Here is a 14073-nt window from a genome sequence, read left to right as displayed (position 1 = left end):
TCAAATTGAAACCAATCAACAAACCTCGCCCAATCTTCAATCTTTGAAGGGAATCCAATTGAAACCTTGGTCCAATTCTCCTTTTTCCTTGGTTCCAGCTCAGAAAACCCTTAGAGAGAGAAAGAAATGAGTGTGGGACGTCCTAACCCTACTTTGATCGCATTTCCCTATTTTCTTTCTTTTAATTAATTCGTCCAGCTACCGCGAACATGGCCGTGTTGATACCCGTGTTGGGAACACGGCCTAGTGTTACTGCCCGTGTTGGGAACACGGCCTGGTGTTGATGCCCGTGTTACGCTCTGTGGTCATGCTTCTTAACGCATCTTTTTCCTATTATCAAATGCACCCAACACGGCCGTTTTAATGCCCGTGTTGGGAACACGGCCAGTGTTAAAACCAATATGGCTGTGTTCAGCTTCCTCATGCGCAAACTTGACTTATTTCGGCAACTTTGACGTCCAATTCTGCTCAAATTCTTCCCTTTTATCACTCTTTAGCTTCTTTTGGACCTAATGCACACAAACAGACATATAGGGTGAGTGTTGGGACCAATTCACATCCAAATGTACATAAAATCAACCTTAAAAACCCCATTGAGATGTGTGTATTCTACGAACATCACTGCGCTATAGCGTCATCTCCTAAGGGCATAACCCCAACAGTTAAGGGATGAACAAAGTGTAGTCTGTCTATCGAGATCAAATGGTGAGATCCTCGGGCTTATCGTACCGTACAGATCCCAAGTTGTAGGAGGAGGGGCCAAATAGTGGAATCTCAATGAGTTCCCCGAGTCACCGAACATTATCGTACCAAATAGGTACACTAAAAAGGCTAGGGCCATCTAGTCAACCTTCCTAGCGTTCCAAGAAACAAAGCCCCAGTAGTGAAGGAGATGCTCTGATAATTAATGCAATGTGAGTTCTTGAATTTCGGCAAGAACTCAAGAAAATCAGTAATGAAGCGCTCCTGAACGTTGGAGCACTAATCGTAAATCGCATCGTTAAATGGCACGGTCATGCTGGAGAAATCAATGCCTGTGATAGCAAAAAATGAAAGAGAAAAGAGCGTCGGGTTACTGACCGGGGTGTGGAAGGTATGAGTAGTGTCCATCCATCTCTCGAGCAACGCATAGACAAAAGTACGGTCGACCCTTGTGGTGATTAATGGGAGCATAACTACGAAAGTTTGAAGCTAGTATCTCCAATCCTAGCCTAGACCGAGTTAGAGAGCTCATCGAACCACTCGCGTGCACCATAAAAATTTATGGCTAACTGGATCGACATAACATCACCTTAGAAAGCCAAATATACAGGTAGTAAATTTCATGTACATACAAAAAGACCCTAAATAGGTAAGTATATGTCTATTAGTTGTTATTTTTCATAAAAAGAAAGCCATGAGAACCTTCAGTTGGCTTATGCACAGTCGATTTGGACTATGCAGAGACAATCGACTCTGCCTATAGCTAATCGGCACTACACATAGCCGATCGGCTCTACAGGCTAGGGCACACGGATTTTCAACAATTTTTCATTATTTTTCACATGTTTTGGATAAATAACATATATATCAAGTCTATAAGTTACAGAAAAAAGGTTTAAACCAAGAAACTACCTCTCCGATGGCTAGAAATGTACGGTAGGTGTTCAATTTTACTAAAAGGAGAATTTCCTCTCCCTTTACAAGCCCAATATCATTTTGGAGAGAAATCGAAGGAAAAGACTCCCAATTTGGTGCAATTAAGGTACGTCTAAAAAATCTTGAGGAAGAGCTTGCCATTTTAGGACTGATTTCGTGAAATATGGTTAAGAAATGAAGAAGAAATCACAGAAAGAGAAAGAAAGGGTTTGAGAGAAAAGTGAAGGAAAATAGATGTGGTGAATGAAGTGTGGATGTAAGAATATATATATATATATATATATATATATATATATATATATATATATTATGGAGGGGGGCAAAAAAATGTCATTTAGGTCTCCAACCTGTCAAATTCACATCTTAGTCTAAAAAGATGATGTCAGTCCTCAAAATACACATAGAAACCAAGTTGGCATCCCGAGGGGAAGGGGTAATATTCGAGAAACTATAAGTTTGGTCCCTGACCTATCAAAATTACGCTTTAATCCTTAAATAGGCCAAATACCAGTATAGCTTCCAGAAAGCATCAAAATGAATCAAATTGTACCCCGAGGTGGGAAATTCTAACTGAAAGTACCTGAAAATAGGAAATTACCAAATTGAACAGAAGTTGTGAATTGTCTCCTGAAATGGGAAAGAGTTAAAAGAAAGTCTCTATAATCATGAGATCAACGGGCGTGGTTCACAATTCACGGGCGTGGCTCCCAAATCAATGAGCATGGTTCCTAAATAATAGGTGAAGTCCTTAATCTAAGCAAGCGAAGTCCCCGGTCCAAGCAGGCAAAGTCCTCAAGAATTCAAGAGAGTGTGGTCCTCATATCAACAATCAAACTTCAAGCTTACGCTGGTGTAGCTTCTACAGGTCATAGAGATATCCTTTTGTCGTATCATTGATATTTATGATCGGTCTCAATTTATTTAAACGCATTACATACTTATAAATTTCGACAAAATGATGGCAAATGTCAGCACCCATTTTCCGAATCTATATATGGAGGGAATTATGGAAAACCTTATGATGAAAGTTACTACCTTCTTGGGTATCGGGAGATGAAGAACGGGCGAATCTGAGGTTAGAGTTGAGGTTAATCTAGCCAAAATACCTTTTAAAATCAAATTGGAGTTAATTGTTAAGAAAAATAAAGTTCGAGGGTCAAAATGATGGATTTTGCATGATCAGGGACTTAATTGCACTTTTTGCGAAACTTCCCATGTGTAGAGCCAATAGGCTCTGCATAGAGCCAATCAGATTTGTCCACAGCCGACTGGCTCTACAAAGTGCCGATTAAGGTTTTTTCACTTTGATGTCATTTTTCTTGTTGATTTTACATCCAAATACAGATTCTATATGGGTTTTGACGATAAGAGTGGATTCTTTTAAAGATAATTATTCAAATTTTAAAGAATTAAATTTGGATATTTAGCATCTTTTAAAAAAAAATAAAGATTATCCCCTCTATAGGGTTTGCTTTGAAACCCTACCTCTATAAATAGAAAAAGGTGCCTAGGGTTTTGGATGAGGAAAAATTAAGAGACAACAAGAGAGAACAGAAGCTAATACTGATTTGGGAGAAAGGAAAGAACTAACGTTCAGTACTAGGCAGAGGCTTTAAGTCATTAAGAATGAAGGCCACTAAGTAAGAACTGTTTTTGGAAAACTTTTTAGTCAACAAAAGTTTTCCCAATACCACACCCAGTACTAGATTCCTAACCAGTCTTCAATTCAATTGCATCTTCATCATCTAAGACTCGTAGAACCATCAACTACAGTGACAACCTAAGGGTTCCTCCAAACATGCATCCATCATCAACATCATCTTAAACCGGTTTCCTTGTGTTTTCTTATATTTTATGTTTTTTCTTAGAAACATCATTAGGGTTACTTATATTGTTTTATTTTTATGATTAATATGATTAGATTAGGTTTTTTTTTATGAATTTGCATATTATTAAGTTATTGGGTTTTGAAATCTAATAATAAGAACATTAAGGTTTTGAAATCTAATAATAAGAACATTAGGGTTTTGAATCTAATTAAACATATGCATAGGATTATATGATTGGATTTCTATTTCCATTATAATTTTGTAATTGAATATGTTTATTAGGATTACATTATTAATCTGCTATCTTTGTTTATTGTGTTTTCTTAGTTTCTAGGATTTTGTATTAGTTTTTAGGGTTTCTGATTTAATCGATTGATTTCTATTATTTCCATTTTATTTTTATTTTATTTATTTCACATTCTAAATGTGTTTCACCTTTTGTGCATATCAAAACCGGCTCTATGGATACAAGGAATACATTGAAAGTTGAAAAAGTCAGCCTGGATACCCTATAGCCTATCGACTCAATGCAGAGCCAATTGGCTCTAAGACAATTGGCTCTACACCCTTTTTGTCCCAATTTTTGGATTTTTATGAGTTTTGATTATTTTCATCAGTTTTGTTTACTGTATTAAATCTTAGGGATTTTCTTTGCAATTTTAGTTGTAAGTTGGGTTGTAATAGCTAGATTTATATTTCTGCTCTTTATTTTATTTATTTCATGGCTTAATGTATAATAAATAACTGTGATATGACTTCCTAATTAAAATGGACATAGACTTAGGGCTAAAATCTAACCTAACATGAAAACTATAGTCCAATAGGCTAATCAACATTAACTAGGCTTAAACTCTAAAATCGAAGTAGACTTAAGGGCTTTGCCATGTTTTAGTTAGGATTTGGCTTTATTAGAATTAGGTTCATACAAAATGGGCATTGTCATAATAAGTAGTCCATTAGGCCTAAAGGTTGGAAATTAAAAGCATAACTTGTGAATAGGCTAGAGTAAGTGGGCTATATACATAACTAATTAATAAATACGATTAACAACTCTAATTTGGGCTGAGCTTGAGTAAAATGGATTAGACCAAGGTGAATTATGTGTGTTATTTGGTATGGTTGTCTATGAACTACTATGTTTATATGGAATAATTTGTTAAATAATAAAATTAAAGACTAATATACACAAATAAAGAAGTTGGCTTCCATATCCATCTCTGGATTTTGTGGCATAAGCTTCCCTATAGAATTTGAGAAATGCCAATCATTAGTAAAAGTGTCCCAATGATTACCCGAGTGGCGACTCCCATCTCCATGGTAGTCTTAATGACTAGTTAACGTGTTTCTGATGTGGTTGAAAAGCCTTACAGTGTCGTAGTCAATAAAGACACTTGGGTGCGCACCCGAGACTACTGCCCATAGTAGGCTTTTGCTTCTACTTTCTCTTCCTTTTTAGCCTCTTCACCTTTTTGCTCATCAATTACCTTCTAAACTGTAGTTGAACTCTTATATGCTAATGTGATAACCTTAAGCTGCTCTTTAGGATTAGCTTCTATGTTACTTGCAAGCTTCCTTGGGGTGCTTCACGTAAGAGTTTCATAATCTATCCCACTTAATTCTCTAAGCTATAAATTGAAGCTTGCTGGTTCCTAAGAATAGTTTATATAGATTAAAACCCGTATTCAAAAGCTGAGATGAACTTCTCCATCATCTCCTCTAATTTACTCCTAGAAAGAGCTTACTACTGGTTTTGCTGCTGAAATCCTGGTGGTGGAGGTGTATTGATCCTAATTTTCTCAAGAGAAATTCGGATGACTTCTCCACCTCGGATTATAAGTATTGTTGTAGGGGTTGTTATGTTGTCTAGGAGCATTTTTCAAATAATCAACTTGCTCCAGCTTAGGAAAAGTATTTCCATTTTGGCAATCTTAACTTTGATGACCACCCCACACCAATCATGAGTCATAACTTGTGCCTATCTTCTAGATGAAGACATAGTCAAAGCATCCATCTTCTTCTTCATGGCCTCTAACTATGCATTTATAGCTACCATGGGGTCTACTGTATGGATCCCAACATCTTTGACTTGAACCTCCTCTCTAGGATTTGCCACTGATTATTCGTGATTGCCATATTTTCAATAAGATTCATAGCATACTTTGGAGTCTTATTATTCAAAGATCCACCTACTGCAACATTAATAGGCTGTTTACTTGCATAGTTCAGTCCATTAAAGAATGTCTAAATTTGCAGCAATAAAGGTAAACCATGATGTAGATAGCTCCTTAGTAAATTCTTGAACCGTTCCCAATGATTATGCAGAGTCTCATTCTCTTGCTGAAATAATCCTGTTATGTCATCCCTTAACTTGGCCGTCTTGGAAGGTGGAAAGTATCTCTCTAAAATTTTCTCGGCCAATTGATTCCACATTGTAAATATCCCAACTGGAAATGACTTTAACCACTTCTTCGACTTATCTCTCAACAAGAATGAGAATAGTGTCAATCTAATAGCACCCTATTAAACTTAAAGGTATCATAAATATCAAGAAAATAATCCAAATGAGTGTTTGGATCTTTATTTGGCAAACCATCAAACATGTAATTATATTGCACCATGATCTTGAAATTGTTTGCTCTTATAATACTCTATCCCTATTTAGAATTGGACATGCTTACTTTTACATCGTTCTCTCCCTAGGTGGAGCCGCCATTCTTAACCATTCCCCTCCATGGTTTGGTTCCTCCAGGTCCTCCTAATTCTGATTCTATAACTCCACCACTGTTTCAGCTAAGATCGTTCTCTTTCTTCTATTTGATGCATCCTCAAAGTTCTTTCCAAGTTTGGTTCGTAAGTAAATATTTTCGTCGAACTAGCTTGAGTCATGCACAAATTCAAGTACTTAAAGAAAATACAAGCATAATAAGAATAATTAAATAAAAATAAAAATATTAAATCACTAGCTTTTCAATTACTAATAATATCATAATAGAAAAGTCCCTGGCAATAGTGCTAAAAACTTGATGCGCGTTATCTGCACACTGTAAAGTGCACCAATCATATGAAGTAGTAAAGTGATGAGTAACAGTATCATTCCACTAGGGACTACCTATGAATACTATTTTCAATCATCTACTAATGTGTAGTAAACAAAATGTTGGTTGGATATAGTGATATTTGAAAGTAAACTAATGTTAAAAATAAGAATTCAACAAAATTACTATATTTATTAAAGGTAAAGCCCATTCAGGTAATGAGTCCTCTTAATAAGTTAAATACTTCATGAAACAAATAATAACTAAATCAAAACCAAGAGTTGAGTTGGCATCCATTAAATTAGGTAAGAACTTATCTCAAGTGATTAAACCCCTAATTCCTAGGAGGAGGGAAAGGGATCTCTTCTCAAACCCACTCACTTAGGTCATGCATTAAGATTAAGAAACTATTAAACCAAAAGATCTTGTAGATCGATCTCTAGTATCCCAATCAGTTCGCAATCCCTAAGATATGATCAATTCATACATAGTTATCTCTAATCAATTTATGAATACAAATCCCTATGAATACGTCGACTATGCAAATAAAATAGATGATTAAGCAATCAAATGAATAAAAAAACTCTAGGAAAATATTTAATTACATTAACTTAAATCAATCCATACAATACAAATTAGAGTTCATCAAAACCCAAATAGCAAGAAGATTAGTTCCTACACGTTACAATAAAGAAATAAAATTAGGAAAAGAAGATCTTAAACTCTTCATGGATGATTAGAGATGAAAATCTTCAATTTTGAATCTTCAATCTTGGAGAATAAAGGTGGAAATGATATTCTTCCTTGAAATATCATTGATCAAACCCTAAGAAATGAAAGTAAAATAAGTTGTCTAAGTGTTTCTCTCTCTATAAATGAACTAATGACTAAGATTTCCTAAAACAACCTTCAAAGTTCCTTTAAATAACAAATTTTTCTAATTGGCACAAGGACCACATGGGCACCCCAACGTCGTGCCACGTCCCGAGTGTATCCATAGCTAAAATCCATCTTCTAGTCCACATGGTAGGGTAATATAGGCATGTGAACTACTCGTGTAAACCTCATGCATAATCTCCCTATCTTGACTGGGTGGCATACGAAGTGACACGGGCGTGCCACCTTCTCGTGTGATGCTCTTTCACAATCTGTCATTTTGGTTAACCCACATGGGCTTGTGCTTCCCATGTCATGATGAAAATTTTCTACCTCTTTAGTCCTTTTGCATTCAAGATTTGACACGGGTAAGTGACTTCTTGTGTCATGCTCATATGAGAGTTTAAACCTTGATAAAAATATATTCACTCAGCCTGATTCTCGTGCTTTTTCTATTGTAAATACCTCTTTGCCATGTAATATCTTCAAAGTGACTAAAAAACTAAAAACCAACCTCTAAAAAAATTAAACTTAATTGGAAGTCCAATCAATATAAAGTATTAGCTCATTAGTAAATGCTTTTAGCACGTACTACTGACCCTGCAATTGGAGCATCACATGCACGCAATCATATGATGTCTTAAGTGTTTTTGTGCACGTGCTCGTACTGTTTCTAAAAAATCTAGTAAGGAAAGGAGTGCAAGTACGGGGGCTTGATGTTCTCTATAGGAGGACATGGAGAATGTTCCAAGGAGTGAATCACTATGGAAGTTAATACGGAGGATGTAGGAAACGTCGAGATTAATAAAGGAAAGGAGAGAGATGTGGCGATGGAAGACAGTGGTGAGGTTAATATGAATGACATTAGGACTATGTTGGAGTTGGCTATTATTAATTTTCCCATGAGACCGGTGTTGGAGAAATCTAATGCAGTGGCCTTAGATGAATAATGCCATGCTCATAATGTGGATACTTTGCATGGGCATAAGTACCTTGATTAATGTTCCTTTACATAATGTGGAGTTTGTTGAGGTGCATTTTAATGTCGTTGGGTGGAGCACCAAAATCATGAGAGATTTATAAAAAATGTTTTTAGGTCTAGAAAAAAGAAAAATGGGATGGAAAGAGCTAGTATGTCCCAATTAAAGCAAAATAAGAAGGAAGATGGCGACGGTGTGAGGGCATAATAAGAAGAGAAGCTAGTAGAGAGGTTATTATATACAGTAAACTTGTTTGTTCAGATGGTCTTGATGTTTCTATAAGCATTAAGGATTCTCAAGTCTAGAAATATGCCAAGGGTACATTGATAATACGGAGGTTGTTGAGCAACCTTGTCAGACGCCATGAGTTGCCTTAGTTGGAACACCCAAAGAATGGGCAAACCTTAGACTGTATATACTCTTCTCAACATAGTAAGAGATTTTCGCCCTTCAATTATATTTTTAATAGAGATGCATCTAATATCCACTAGATTCACCTTTATTAAAAATAGATTATATGATTATAATTTTTTTATGGTCGATGTTGATGGAAGATTAGGTGGTTTATCTCTACTATGGAGGAAGGAGATTGATGTTGAGATTTTAGATTCGAGTATGCATTTTATTAATTTTCTTTTCAAAGGAGGTATGGAAGGAGTTCAATAATGGAAAGGATCAAGGGTGTGTGGATGGCCTAGAATAGAAGAAAAATGGAGAACTTGGCCACTTTTAAGGGAGTTAGGAGCGAATGTATCCGTACCATAATTATGTTTTGGTGATTTGACTGAAATCTTATAATCAAGTGAGAATGAGGGAGGTAAAGAGAAATGCTAACAACAAATTAGTGATTTTTAGTCCGCAGATGATAATGGTCTTCAATATTTGGGATTTAAGGGTTATATGCATACATGGGATAATAGTAGAGTGAGATTTGATAATATGAGACAAAGATTAGACCTGTTTTTGTCAAATTTTGCTTGAATTCACTCCTACTCCTAATCCTTAGTGGAACATTTAATCCAAGAACATTATGATCATGCTTCTATCCTTCTATGCTTTGATGTTGGCTCGGATGATAAAAGAAATAGGAAGAAGCTTTTCAAATTTGAGCTTATGTGGGTGCGAAGTGAAGAGGGCAAGGGTATTACGCATGAATCATGGATGGGTAGTTTGTTTTCTCGACCTTTTCATAGCTTTCAAAGTAAAATTAAGGCTTTCACTGACTCTCTACAATTGTGGCACAAGAGTCATTTTTTTATCTATATAAGTTTCTTCGTGCTTTTAGAGATGAGATGCACAACCTTCAAAATACTTCCCTTGACCATATGAATGTAGAGAGATGTAGGAAGCTTCATGTGTTAATTAATGATTTGGAATCTAAGATTAAGATATTAGAGAACTAGATCTCGTATTGTGTGCTTAGAGGAGGGTGATAAGAATACAACCTTTCTCCATCGCAAAGCCTCTCAAAGGGAATCAAGGAACAAGCTTAAGGGTTTTGGTTGGTGACTCAGGTCTTTGGAGGTGGGTCGGGATGTACTATCTTATGATGAGAGCTTATTTGATTCTAATGCAATCCCCAACCTAGAGTTGGTTATTGAAATGATTACTATCAAATTATCATAAAAAATGGTAGATTCATTGAATCGTCCATTCATAGCTGTAGAGGTTTTAGTTCTTGTCTTAAATGCATCCTAATAAAGCTTCAATGTTAATGTGTATGTTTGCTTTATTTTTCCAAAAATATTGGCATATTGTTAGTTCTGAGGTTGTTGATATGGTTTTGAATTTCCATCATAGTAGAACAATGCCTATGTCTCTAAATCACATAATTGTCACCCTTATCCCAAAAGTCAAAATCCCACTTGTATAAAAGATCTTAGATTAATCAGTTTGTGTAATGTAGTGTCATTACTTAACTTTTGCTCATTCGTTACATAATCCCAATAATGAGACTAGGATAAGTTTGATGGACTAAGCTTTGAGATAGTAAGGAAAAAGGCTTTAAAAGACACCAAAGGACGCTTGGAAGCTCTAGAATGGACTAAGAAAACCCTAAAATCAAAACTGAAAACTCTGTCAACCCTAGTCGAGACCCTATAACCTCAAAGACCATAATCGAGGCCTCAAAATCTCTAACCCCCTTTGAAAAGCCACATTATACCATGTAGGCTAAAGCCTAGACCATGTGGGCTAAAGCAAGCCAAATGGGCTTAGCGAGGTTTAGGTGGGCTAAGCATTGAGCTAAGCCCACGTGGCTAGGTGATTACCCACCTAGGCTAAGGGTCCAGAAGGAGAAGGAAATCTACATAGGGATTCATACCTACGAGGCATATTCCCCTTTAAGGAACGCATGTTTTGATCTAGGGCCTCCCTGAGAACATTAATAATTAATCCTTTACCCTACATCAGCAAAACTAATCAAAAGACAATAAATACACCATCCTAAAAGTCTTAAAATATTCATATAAAATCATTCTCTTCCTACCCATAAAGCCTAGCCACAAATTTGAAAATAGACACTCTAACCAAAAGAAAAAGAAAGAAAATTCGTTCTTCCTCATACAAAGGCCTCTAAGTTCTTCTTTTTCATTCTTTCTTACATATCCACACACTAAAACACTACCCTCAATCATACTCATAACCCTTAATCATCTATATTTAGAAGCCAAAAACTCCAGTGAAAACCTCTTCTTCAAGATTTCCAACAACTTATACCTATTTTACAACCTTTAAATCATCCCTCTTTTTAGCCTAAATACCTACATTTAACTTTCCTTACCGTTTCCTTCATCCATTACCAAAAAACACACCCAACTCTTTTTTTTCATGATTTTGTTATTTTATAGGGTTACTTTGTTTATTCCAGGAGTCATTTGAAGTTCCTCTTGGTGTCAAGAAGCTTGCAAAACCCTTCTCACTCTCAAAACCATCATTTTTACCTTAATCATCAAAAGGTATCACCCCGAGCACCAAAACTCTAGATTAAACCTATTTTAAACATATATTGTTTATGTTTCATCATGTTTTATGTCTGCATTACATTTAAAAGTAGTATTTTACGAAGAAAAGCCTAAAAGACAAAAGCTCCAAGCTTCTAGGAGCTACCCTACGTGGGGTAAGGAGTAGTCCATGCAGACTTTCACTATGATAAATTTATTTATTATTAGCTTATAAAAAGAGAAAATATTTTTATTATTAATAAATGGATTCTCCTATTTATAAAAATAATATAATATTGAAAGTGTTTATAGTTTTAAATTTAATAATTTAGTTAGTAGTTTTATAAATATAATACATAAATCAATCTAATAAAAAAGAAAGTGGAATTTAGATAAATATTGACTATGCTAAACTTTTTTATGATTTTAACAATAATTAAAGTTTATTTTATCAATAATAATGAATAAAAAATTTCAGATAGTAAATTATTATTATTATTATTATTATTATTATTATTATTATTATTATTATTATAGCAGTAATAAGCTGCGAGGGAGACCTTAATATCTCTTGATATTGAGAGAATTTAGCATATTCATCTGCAGAAACCATGATTGTCTTATCAGTTGGTTGAGGAGAAGGAGTTGTAGTAGCTGCAATATGCACATACGGATTTCTTTGAAGCCTATTTTGCAATTTCTTGCAAGTTCGTTTTGTGTGTCCGGGCTCATGACAATAGTAGCAGACAACTCCCCCTTGTTCTGGAACCCGATTACTTGAACTTCCTCCTTTATTAATGTTCCTGCTGAATCGCCCAGAATCAATATTTCGACTGATGAGGGCATTAGTCAGCTGAGATGGAGCAACTAATGGGGTTGATTCATTGTGGACAACCCTACTAAAAGTCTCCTGCAACGTTGGAATTTGGGGACTGGAAAGAATTTGAGATTTTACCGACTCAAATTCAGGACGAAGACCAGCAAGAAAACTCATTACAGCTATTTGTTCTCGTTGAGCCTGTTGGACTGTCACGTCAGGACTAAAGGGCAATAAAACATTAAGCTCCTCATAAGTACGCTTAAAGTTCATAAAATAAGCAGTGAGAGATTGATCTTGCTGTTCAGTACGATGAAAGCTCCGGCACACATCATAAATACGAGAGGTATTGCCTTTACCTGAATACATAAAATCCAGATAATCCATTAATTCCTTAACATACTCACAGTGATCAATGAGAGGAAGTATTTCACCGTCAATTGAGTTCCTCAGCTGTAAGAATATGCGGGCATCATCTGTTAACCAAGCTTCCTTGGTATTGTCATCCGGAGGATTATCTGTTAGGTGATAAGCCTTGTTGATGCTTCGTAAATACACACGTACAGTCTTGCTCCATCCACGAAAATTGGACCAATTTAATTTTTGATCCGTAATTTTCGTGATTGCCGGAATGATATCAGTAGTGAAAGAAACTGATTTGGTACCACTCATGATTACAATAGTAGGCAGCAGAGAACAAAATGGATAATAGCAGTGTCTAAATAACAAAGACACAGGCAACAAAGAAAGAAACGCCACAAGAATCTCACAGTGCTGCTCACTAGGGCAGAAAATTATTTTTAACAAATGATTGCTCACTTGGGCAATCTGAAGCAAAGGAGGATCAGATAATCAGATTAGGCTCTGATACCATGTAAAAGTAGAAAATAAATCTGAAATTGTTATGTTGTCTATTGATCATGGAAGTATATATATATATACAATTGGAGTTTTTATTCTAGAATATTCTAATCTCTAGAATTATCTTTAATTAATTATACTCTATCTTCTATTAATTACTCCATATTCTATAATATTCTAGATTATTCTACAACAAATATATTCAGATGCGTCAGATTCTCTTGAGAATCTTGAAGAAAAAACTTGATCATTTGATCGAAAATGACTATATAAATGCCTATAGACTTCTATTAATATAATATATGGAAGTAAAAAAAAAATTGAAGGCTCCGAAAGAGAAAATATATCACTACTTAGAGGAACATATTTCTTTATAGAAAATGTATTGTTCTTCCTAAAATTTCGCATTTGCATCAGGCCAACTAGTTATCATAAATTTTCACCATTACAGTTGATTTCTAGCCAGCAATCAAATATTTTCCATATTAGAACTTTTGAATGTGTTGTTTATATCCCAATTGACCCCCACATTGCATAAAAATAGGACCTCATAGGAGATTGGAAATATACATTGTATATGAATCTCCATCTATAATTAAATATCTTAAGCCATTAACGGAAGATGTCTTTACTATGAGATTTAATGAGTGTCATTTTAATAAGACTTTATTTTTTAAGTTGGGGGAGAGAACAAGCACTTAGAGAAATAAATTATTTGGAATGAGCCATCATTAAATTATCTTGATCCTTATTCAAAACAATGTAAATTAGAAGTTTAAAGGATCATTCATTTGCAAAGTATAGCAAGCCAATTATCAAATGCATTTTGTGATCTAGAAAGAGTTACTAAATCTCATATACCAAATGAAAGTTCTCCAATTAGAATTGTTGTCCTAATAGAAAAATATGTTAATATTATAGCAAATACGTTCATGATACACTAGAAACATGGTAGGCCACCTAGTTTCAAGGACAAAAATCTATGAAAGAAAAGAGAACAAAATAAATTAAGGTGACAATTTCAAAATTGATATTTCTGAAAAGCCTATAATAGAAGACATAGATGAACAAGTAACCTGTAAGAGGTTCAAGTGC

This window comes from Ricinus communis, chromosome 6 (genome assembly GCF_019578655.1).
Source record: "Ricinus communis isolate WT05 ecotype wild-type chromosome 6, ASM1957865v1, whole genome shotgun sequence".
Lineage (NCBI taxonomy): Eukaryota > Viridiplantae > Streptophyta > Magnoliopsida > Malpighiales > Euphorbiaceae > Ricinus > Ricinus communis.
The sequence above is the reverse complement of the archived record's forward strand: the minus strand, read 5'-3'. Positions refer to the sequence as shown.